This window comes from Piliocolobus tephrosceles, chromosome 5 (genome assembly GCF_002776525.5).
Source record: "Piliocolobus tephrosceles isolate RC106 chromosome 5, ASM277652v3, whole genome shotgun sequence".
NCBI classification, from domain to species: Eukaryota; Metazoa; Chordata; class Mammalia; order Primates; family Cercopithecidae; genus Piliocolobus; species Piliocolobus tephrosceles.
Window position 1 is genome coordinate 136076430 of NC_045438.1, and position 8834 is coordinate 136085263.

At 48.7% G+C, this 8834-nt stretch overlaps 1 pseudogene across 1 annotated transcript; it reads left to right on the forward strand.

Moving 5' to 3' along the window:
- Window positions 1-5136: 5136 nt before the first annotated feature.
- On the forward strand, window positions 5137-8535 carry LOC111533344 (annotated as a pseudogene). The gene is made up of 8 exons (XR_004228960.1): window positions 5137-5338; window positions 5468-5737; window positions 5982-6251; window positions 6826-7101; window positions 7206-7319; window positions 7761-7793; window positions 7900-7947; window positions 8114-8535. The product of XR_004228960.1 is annotated as a class I histocompatibility antigen, Gogo-OKO alpha chain-like (transcript).
- Window positions 8536-8834: the final 299 nt, after the last annotated feature.

Consider the following 8834-nt stretch of genomic DNA (forward strand, 5'->3'; position numbering starts at 1 on the left):
GTCTGAAGAATTTTCTTTACCAGTTGTTATTGTACAGATCTGCTGGCGGGAAATTCTCTTAATTTTCTTTTACCTGAAATATCTACTTATTTGCCTATCCTTGAAGGACATCTATGCTGGATATAGAATTCTTAGTTAACCTTTTTGTCCTCCAGCACTTTAAAGATGTTATTCTACTTTCTTTTGTTTCTATGGTTTCTAATAAGAAGACATGGATCGGGACAAGAGGAACAGAGAAACCAGAACTGGGAAAATAACATGGGAGACCTAAAACTTGTCATATCAATAATGACAAAAACCTATATGAATCAACACTCTTATGAAGGGCAGAGATTGTGTGACTTGGTTTAAAAAAACACAAAACCCAACCATATGCTCTTTCCAGACATGCACTTTGTTTGTTTGTTTTAATTTAACTTTTATTTTTAGTTAAGGGGCACATGTGCAGGTTTGTTATATAGGTAAACTTGTGTCATGGGGTTTTGTTGCACAGATTATTCCTATACCCATTAGTACCCACTCAAGTATTAAGCCTTAGTATCCATTAGCTATTTTTCCTGATCCTCTCCCTCCTCCCACCCTCCACCCTCAAGTGGACCCCAGTGTGTGTTGTTCCCCTCTACGCGCCCATGTATTCTCATCATTTAGCTCCCACTTATAAGTGAGAACAAGTGATATATAGTTTTCTGTTCCTGCGTTAGTTTGCTAAGAATAATGGCCTCCAGCTCCATCCACGTTCCTGCAAAGGACATAATCTCATTCCTTTTATGGCTGTATAGTATTCAACGGTGTATATGTGTCACATTTTCTTTATCCAGTCTACCATTGATGGTCATTTAGGTTGACTCCAAGTCTTCGCTATTGTGAATAGTGCTTCAATAAACATATGTGTACATGTAAGACATGCACTTTCTTTTTTAATTTAACTTATTTTACTTTAAGTTCCAGGATACATGTGCAGAACGTGCAGGTTTGTTACATACGTGTAGTCTGCCATGGTGGTTTGCTGCACCCATTCACCCATCCTCTAAGTTCCCTCCCCTCACCTCGACTCCCCAACAGGCCCTGGTGTGTGTTGTTCCTCTCACTGTGTCCATGTGTTCTCATTGTTCATCTCCCACTTAGGAGTGAAAATATGCAGTATTAGGTTTTCTGTTCCCATGTTAGTTTGCTGAGGATGATGATTTCCAGCTTCATCCGTGTTTCTGCAAAGGACATGAACTCATTCCTTTTTATGACTATGTAGTATTCCATGGTGTATATCTACCACATTTTCTTTACCCAGACTATCATTGATGGGCATGTGGGTTGGTTCCATGTCTTCCTATTGAATATAGTGCTTCAATAAACATACATGTGCATGTGTCTTTATAGTAGAATGATTCATATTCCTTTGAGTGTATACCCAGTAATGGGGTCGCTGGGTCAAATAGTATTACTGGTTCTAGATATTTGAGGAATGGTCACACCATCCTCCACAATGGTTGAACTATTTTACATTCCCACCAACAGTGGAAAAGCATTCCTATTTCTCCACAGTCTTACCAGCATCTATTGTTTCTTCACTTTTTAATAATTGCCATTCTGACTGGCAGGAGATAGTACATCATTGTGGTTTGATTTGCTTTTCTCTAATGATCATTGATATTGAGCTTTTTTCATATGTTTCTTCTTCTGAGAAGTGTCTATTCATATCCTTTGCCAATTTTGATGGGGCTGATTTTTTTTCTTGTAAATTTGTTTAAGTTCCTTGTAAACAAACATGTGAGCCCTCATCGTTCTTGTTTAAACACCTAACAGGCATCCTAACCACTGCAACATGGCAAGAAAATGAAATGAGACCAATAGAAGGACAGGGCATGGTGGCTCATGCCTGTAATCCCTGCATTTTGGGAGGCTGAGGTGGGAGGATCATTGAGTTTAGAAGTTAGTGACCAGCCTGATAGTGAGACCTCATGTCTACCAAATAAAAATAATTTTAAAAGAAAAAAGATCAATAGATAGGAAAGGAAGAAACAAAAGTCTTTCTTTGTCACCAGCTTCATTGCATATGTAGAAAACACTAGGAGAGTCTGAAAACGTCTCAAATTAATCATTGAATTTGCAAAATAGTTCATAAAATATATGTAATAAGTCACTTAGATGAACATGAAAAGGTAGTAAACAATACTAGTCATCTAAGAAGTGCAAGTTAAAACCACAATGAGAAGCCATCACACATCACCTAGAATAGGTAAAGTTAAAAAGACATTTGATAAGTCTAAATACTGTCAAGAATATGGAAAAAATAGGAATGTCTGATATTGCTGATAGGGATGCAAAAAATGTGGCAGTCAACTTGTAAAGCAGTATGGCAATTTCTTTTCTTTCTTTTTTTTTTTTTTTTTGAGACGGAGTCTCGTTCTGTCGCCCAAGCTGGAGTGCAGTGGCCAGATCTCAGCTCACTGCAAGCTCCACCTCCTGGGTTCACACGCCATTCCCCTGCCTCAGCCTCCCGAGTAGCTGGGACTACAGGCGCCCGCCACCTCGCCTGGCTAGTTTTTTGTATTTTTTTAGTAGAGACGGGGTTTCACCGTGTTAGCCAGGATGGTCTCGATCTCCTAACCTTGTGATCCGCCCGCCTCGGCCTCCCAAAGTGCTGGGATTACAGGCTTGAGCCACCGCACCTGGCCTGGCAATTTCTTATACAGCTACCCATCCATTACCACATGACCCAGCAATTCCACAAATACGTATTTATCCAAAAGAAATAAAACTGTAAGGCCACACTTGTAAGCAGTTATTTCTAGTGGCTTCATTAATAACAAACCCTAGCTGGAGGAATCCACATGTCAATCAACTAGAGAATAGAGAAAGCAATGAATAAACTGGGATTCCAGCAATACTCAGCAGCTGCTCAGCAACAAAAATGAGTGAATGGCATCATCTCAAACATCGTTATGCTAAGGGAGAGACCAAACGAAGGACTACATATCATACGATTGCATGTCCATTAAATTCTAGAAATTTCACTATTGCAGTGACAGAAAACAGAGCGGTGGTTGAGTGAAGGGAAGGGGTGAGGGTGGGAGGCAAGGATTAAACTAAGGGGAGAGGAGGGTGTGAGGGATGAGGGCAGAGAGAAGGGCTGGGGAAGCAGGAGGTGAAGACAAGGAGCAGGGGAAAGGACTCCAAAGCAGTGGAGGAGCCTAGCAGGGGGTTCTCTGCATTTGGTGTTTCTCTACTGGGCAGTGTGGTAGTTACACGACTATAAATAATTACCAATATTCACCAAGAAGCACAGCTAAAACTGATGAATTTTATTACATGTAAATGCCCTAATTATCAAAAAAAACGGGGGAGGGGAGGCAAAAATAAAGATATTTTTACATCATCAAAACCATAAAATTCATTTCCTAGGGGTCCTGTACCACATGTAATTTTAAAGGAAATTCTTCAGGCTGAAGGGAAATGATACTAGATGGTGACCCAGATACACAGAAGGAACAATTAACAACAGGAATGATGCACATACACATGTCACATTCACACTCATATTCTTAATTTCCTGAAGACATATGGCTGCTTGTCTAAAACAAAAAGTATCACACTGTATCACTGAGTTTGTAATATAGATTGACGTAATATATAAAGCAGTAATAGCATAATGGTAGGTTAAAGGAAGCTACACTGTTACAAGTATCCTTTATTTTGCTGGATGTAGTTTAATAGAACCTGAACTTCACTGTGAAAAGTCAAGGAATCGGGTTTCCATTCTTACAACAATAACAAACTAGTGTAAAGAAATATAGCCAAAAGCCACTAGGAGAATTAAAACCATAAACTAAAAACTGTTTATTTGACACATAAGAAAGTAGCAAAGGAGGAACAGAAAAAAAAAAGATATGAGACAAATTGAAAACATAGCAAAATGGTAGACCAAAATCCAGCCATTGTTAAGTGAAGAAATGACAGGACTTTGCTCACATTAGCAGGACCGCTGAGCACTGTGGGGAGAACAGACATGGGCAGGAGGTGAGGGACAGTGTTAGTGCCACAATTCAGGAGTGACACGGTAGCGGGGACTTAGGGGAAGGGGAGTGTGAGGGATGAGAGGAGCAGAGAGAAGGGCTGGAGAAGCAGGGGGTAGGGAAAAGGAGCAGAGGAAAGAATTCTAAAGCAGGGGAAGAGCCTAGCAGGCGGTTCTTTGCATTCGGTATTCAATACATTTTGTTGGACTTCCTAAAAACTAATTGGCTCCTTACGATTAAAAAAAAAGAGTTACAAAAATACCAAGTGTCCAGATAAAATATGCACGCTCCTTAGATGTGCAGAGTTCAGGAAAATAGGCAGTGCTTGAGCGTCGGTGAAGAGCATTGGGTCTGCATGGAGCACTCACAACTTTGAGATGATGACTACAGGTTGTAACAGGCAGTAACAAACCCTGCTTCTTTGTATTCAGGAGACGTTCTGGACTCACACAGGGAAACTCGGGCTAGGGAATGAAGGTAATTTTAAATGCAACAACCCAGAGTCACAGATCCATAGTCTGCGAAAGTAAAACTTAGGAGCTTTGTAATACTGTTTTGACACAGGTCTTTTACAAATTGGATTTCTAATCATTCAGGGATTACCAACATTGTGCTACCTACTGTATTAATAAACAAAAAGGAAACTGGTCTCTATGAGAGTCTCTATGTGGTGCCTTCAGACAAAACTTCACCAGGTTTAGAGAGAAAACCCCTGTCTCTACACCTCCATTCCCAGGGCGAGCTCACTCTCTGGCATCAAGTTCCCCGTGGTGAGTTTCCCTGTACAAAGGTCCAAGGGGAGAGGTAAGAGAGGGAGGCAGGGAGTCTAGTTCAGGGACGGGGGATTCCAGGACGAGTAGGGAAGGGGAAGGATCTGGGCGCAGCCTGGGGGGTCTCTCCCTGGTTTCCACAGACAGATCCTTGTCCAGGACTCAGGCAGACAGTGTGACAAAGAGGCTTGGTGTAGGAGAAGAGGGATTAGGACGAAGTCCCAGGTCCCAGGCGTGGCCCTCAGGGTCTCAGGCTCCGAGAGCCTTGTCTGCCTTGAGGAGGCTCAGAGTTGGGGATTCCCCACTCCCCTAGTTTCCCTTCTCCCAACCTGTGTCGGGTCCTTCCTCCAGGATACTCGTGACGCGTCCCAGTTCCCACTCTCATTGGGTGTCGGATGTCTAGAGAAGCCAATCAGCGTCGCCGCGGTCCCAGTTCTAAAGTCCCCACGGGCCCACCCGGACTCAGAGTCTTCTCAGACCCCGAGGTGCCCGTCATGTCGCCCCGAACCCTCCTCCTGCTGCTCTCCGGGACCCTGGCCCTGACCGAGACCTGGGCCGGTGAGTGCGGGGTCGGGAGGGAAATGGCCTCTGCGGGGAGGAGCGAGGGGACCGCAGGCGGGGGCGCAGGACCCGGGGAGCCGCGCGGGGAGGAGGGTCGGGCAGGTCTCAGCCTCTCCTCGCCCCCAGGCTCGCACTCCTTGAGGTATTTCAGCACCGCCGTGTCCCGGCCCGGCCGCGGGGAGCCCTGGTATCTCGAAGTCGGCTACGTGGACGACACGCAGTTCGTGCGGTTCGACAGCGACGCCGAGAGTCCGAGGTTGGAGCCGCGGGCGCCGTGGATGGAGCAGGAGGGGCCGGAGTATTGGGACAGGAACACACGGATCGCCAAGGGCAACGCACAGACTGAACAAGGGAACCTGCGGACCCTGCGCGGCCACTACAACCAGAGCGAGGCGGGTGAGTGACCACGGCCCGGGGCGCAGGTCACGACCCCTCTCCATACCCCACGGACGGCCCGGGTCTCCCCGAGTTTCCGGGTCCGAGATCCGCCCCGAGGCCGCGGGACCCCGAGACCCTTGACCGGGGAGAGCCCCAGGCCCCTTTACCCGGCTTCATTTTCAGCTGAGGCCAAAATCTCCGCGGGTTGGTCGGGGCGGGGGCGGGGCTCAGCTGACGGGTCTGACCGCGGGGGCGGGGCCAGGGTCTCACACCATCCAGGAGATGTATGGCTGCTACCTGGGGCCCGACGGGCACCTCCTCCGCGGGTATTACCAGGACGCCTACGACGGCAAGGATTACATCGCCCTGAACGAGGACTTGCGCTCCTGGACCGCCGCGGACATGGCGGCTCAGAACACCCAGCGGAAGTGGGAGAAGGCCCGTGAGGCAGAGCGGTGGAGAGCCTACCTGGAGGGGACGTGCGTGGAGGGGCTCCGCAGATACCTGGAGAACGGGAAGGAGACGCTGCAGGGTACCAGGGGCAGTGGGGAGCCTTCCCCATCACCTCTAGATCGCCGGGGATGGCCTCCCATGAGGAGGGGAGGAAAATGGGATCAGCGCTAGAATGTCCCCTCCCTTGAATGGAGAATGGCATGAGTTTCCCTGATTTCCTCTGGAGGCCCCCTCCGCTCTCTAGGACAATTAAGGGATGACATCTCTGAGGACATGGAGGGGAAGACAGTCCCTAGAATACTGATCAGGGGTCCCCTTTGACCCCTACAGCAGCCTTGGGCACCGTGAATTTTTCTGTCAGGCCTTGTTCTCTGCCTCACACTAAATGCGATTGAAGGTCTGATTCCAGCTTTTCTGAGTCCCTCGGCCTCCACTCAGGTCAGGACCAGAAGTCCCTGTTCCTCCCTCAGAGACTAGAACTCTCCAAGAAATAGGAGATTATCCCAGATGCCTGTGTCCAGGCTGGTGTCTGGGTTCTGTGCTCCCTTCCCCACCCCAGGTGTCCTGTCCATTCTCAGGATGGTCACATGGGTGCTGCTGGAGTGTCGCATGAGAGATGCAAAGCGCCTGAATTTTCTGACTCTTTCCATCAGATCCCCCAAAGACACATGTGACCCACCACCCCGTCTCTGACCATGAGGCCACCCTGAGGTGCTGGGCCCTGGGCTTCTACCCTGCGGAGATCACACTGACCTGGCAGCAGGATGGGGAGGACCAAACTCAGGACACTGAGCTTGTGGAGACCAGGCCAGGAGGAGATGGAACCTTCCAGAAGTGGGGAGCTGTGGTGGTGCCTTCTGGAGAAGAGCAGAGATACACGTGCCATGTGCAGCACGAGGGGCTGCCGGAGCCCCTCACCCTGAAATGGGGTAAGGAGGGGGATGAGGGGTCATGTCTCTTCTCAGGGAAAGCAGGAGCCTTTCTGGAGCCCTTCAGCAGAGTCAGGGCCCCTCACCTTCCCCTCCTTTCCCAGAGCCGTCTTCCCAGTCCACCATCCCCATCGTGGGCATCGTTGCTGGCCTGGCTGTCCTAGGAGCTGTGGTCACCGGAGCCATGGTCGCTGCTGTGATGTGGAGGAAGAGCTCAGGTAGGGAAGGGGTGAGGGGTGGGGTCTGGGTTTTCTTGTCCCTCTGGGGGTTTCAAGCCCCAGGTCTAAGTGTTCCCTGTCTCATTCCTGGGAAGCAGCATCCACACAGGGGCTAACCCAGCCTGGGACCCTGTGTGCCAGCACTTACTCTGTTGTGTAGCACATGTGACAATGAAGGACGGATGTATCACCTTGATGGTTGTGCTCTTGGGGTCCTGATTCCAGCATTCGCGAGTCAGGGGAAGGTCCCTGCTAGGGACAGACCTTGGGAGGGCAGTTTGTCCAGGACACACACCTGCTTTCCTCCTGTTCCCTGATCCTGCCCTGGGTCTGTAGTCATAGTTCTGGAAATTTCTTCTGGGTCCAAGACTAGGAGGTTCCTCTAAGATCTCATGTCCCTGCCTCCTCCCAGTCCCCTCACAGGACATTTTCTTGCTACAGGTGGAAAAGGAGGGAGCTACTCTCAGGCTGCATGTAAGTGGTGGGGGTGGGAGTGTGGAGGAGCTCACCCATCCCATAATTCCTCCTGTCCCACGTCTCCTGTGGGCTCTGACCAGGTCCAGTTTTTGTTCTACCCCAGCCAGCGACAGTGCCCAGGGATCTGATGTGTCTCTCACGGCTTGAAAAGGTGAGATTCTTGGGGTCTAGAGTGGGGGAGCGGGGGGCAGAGGGGAAAGGCCTGGGTAATGGAGATTCTTTGACTGGGACGTTTCGAGTGTGTGGTGGCTGTTCAGAGTGTCATCACTTACCATGACTGACTTGAATTTTTTGTTCATGACTATTGTTTTCTGTAGCCTGAGACAACTGTCTTGTGTGGAACTGAGAAGCAGGATTTCTCCACGCGTCTGTTTTGAAGACACTCTGGCATCTCTTTCTGCAAAGGCATCTGAATGTGTCTGCATCCCTGTTAGCGTAATGTGAGGAGGTGGAGAGACAACTCACCCCCGTGTCCACCGTGACCCCTGTTCCCATGCTGACCTGTGTTTCCTCCCCAGTCATCTTTCCTCTTCCAGTAAGGTGGGGCTGGATGTCTCCATGTCAGTCTCAACTTTATGTGCACTGAGCTGCAACTTCTTACTTCCCTACTGAAAATAAGAATCTGAATATAAATTTGTTTTCTCAAATATCTGTTATGAGAGGTTGATGGATTAATTAAATAAGTCAATTCCTAGAATTTCGGAGAGCAAATAAAGACCTGAGAACCTTCCAGAATCCACATGTTCACTGTGCTGCATCTGTTGCAGGTGGTGGAGAAAGCTGTGAGGAGCCCAGTGTGGACTGGGCCTGTGCCTAGTTGCTATTCAGTTCTTCATGGGCTTTATGTGGTCAGTCCTCAGCTGGGTCACCTTCACTGCTCCGTCGTCCTTGTCCCTTCAGTGGAAACTTGTCCAGCAGGAGCTGTGACCACAGAGGCTCAGACATCACCAAGGGCGGCCCCTGCACACAGGGGTCTCTGTGCATTCTGAGACAAATGTTCAGAGCCATTCACCTCCTGCCCTGCTTCTAGAGCTTCTC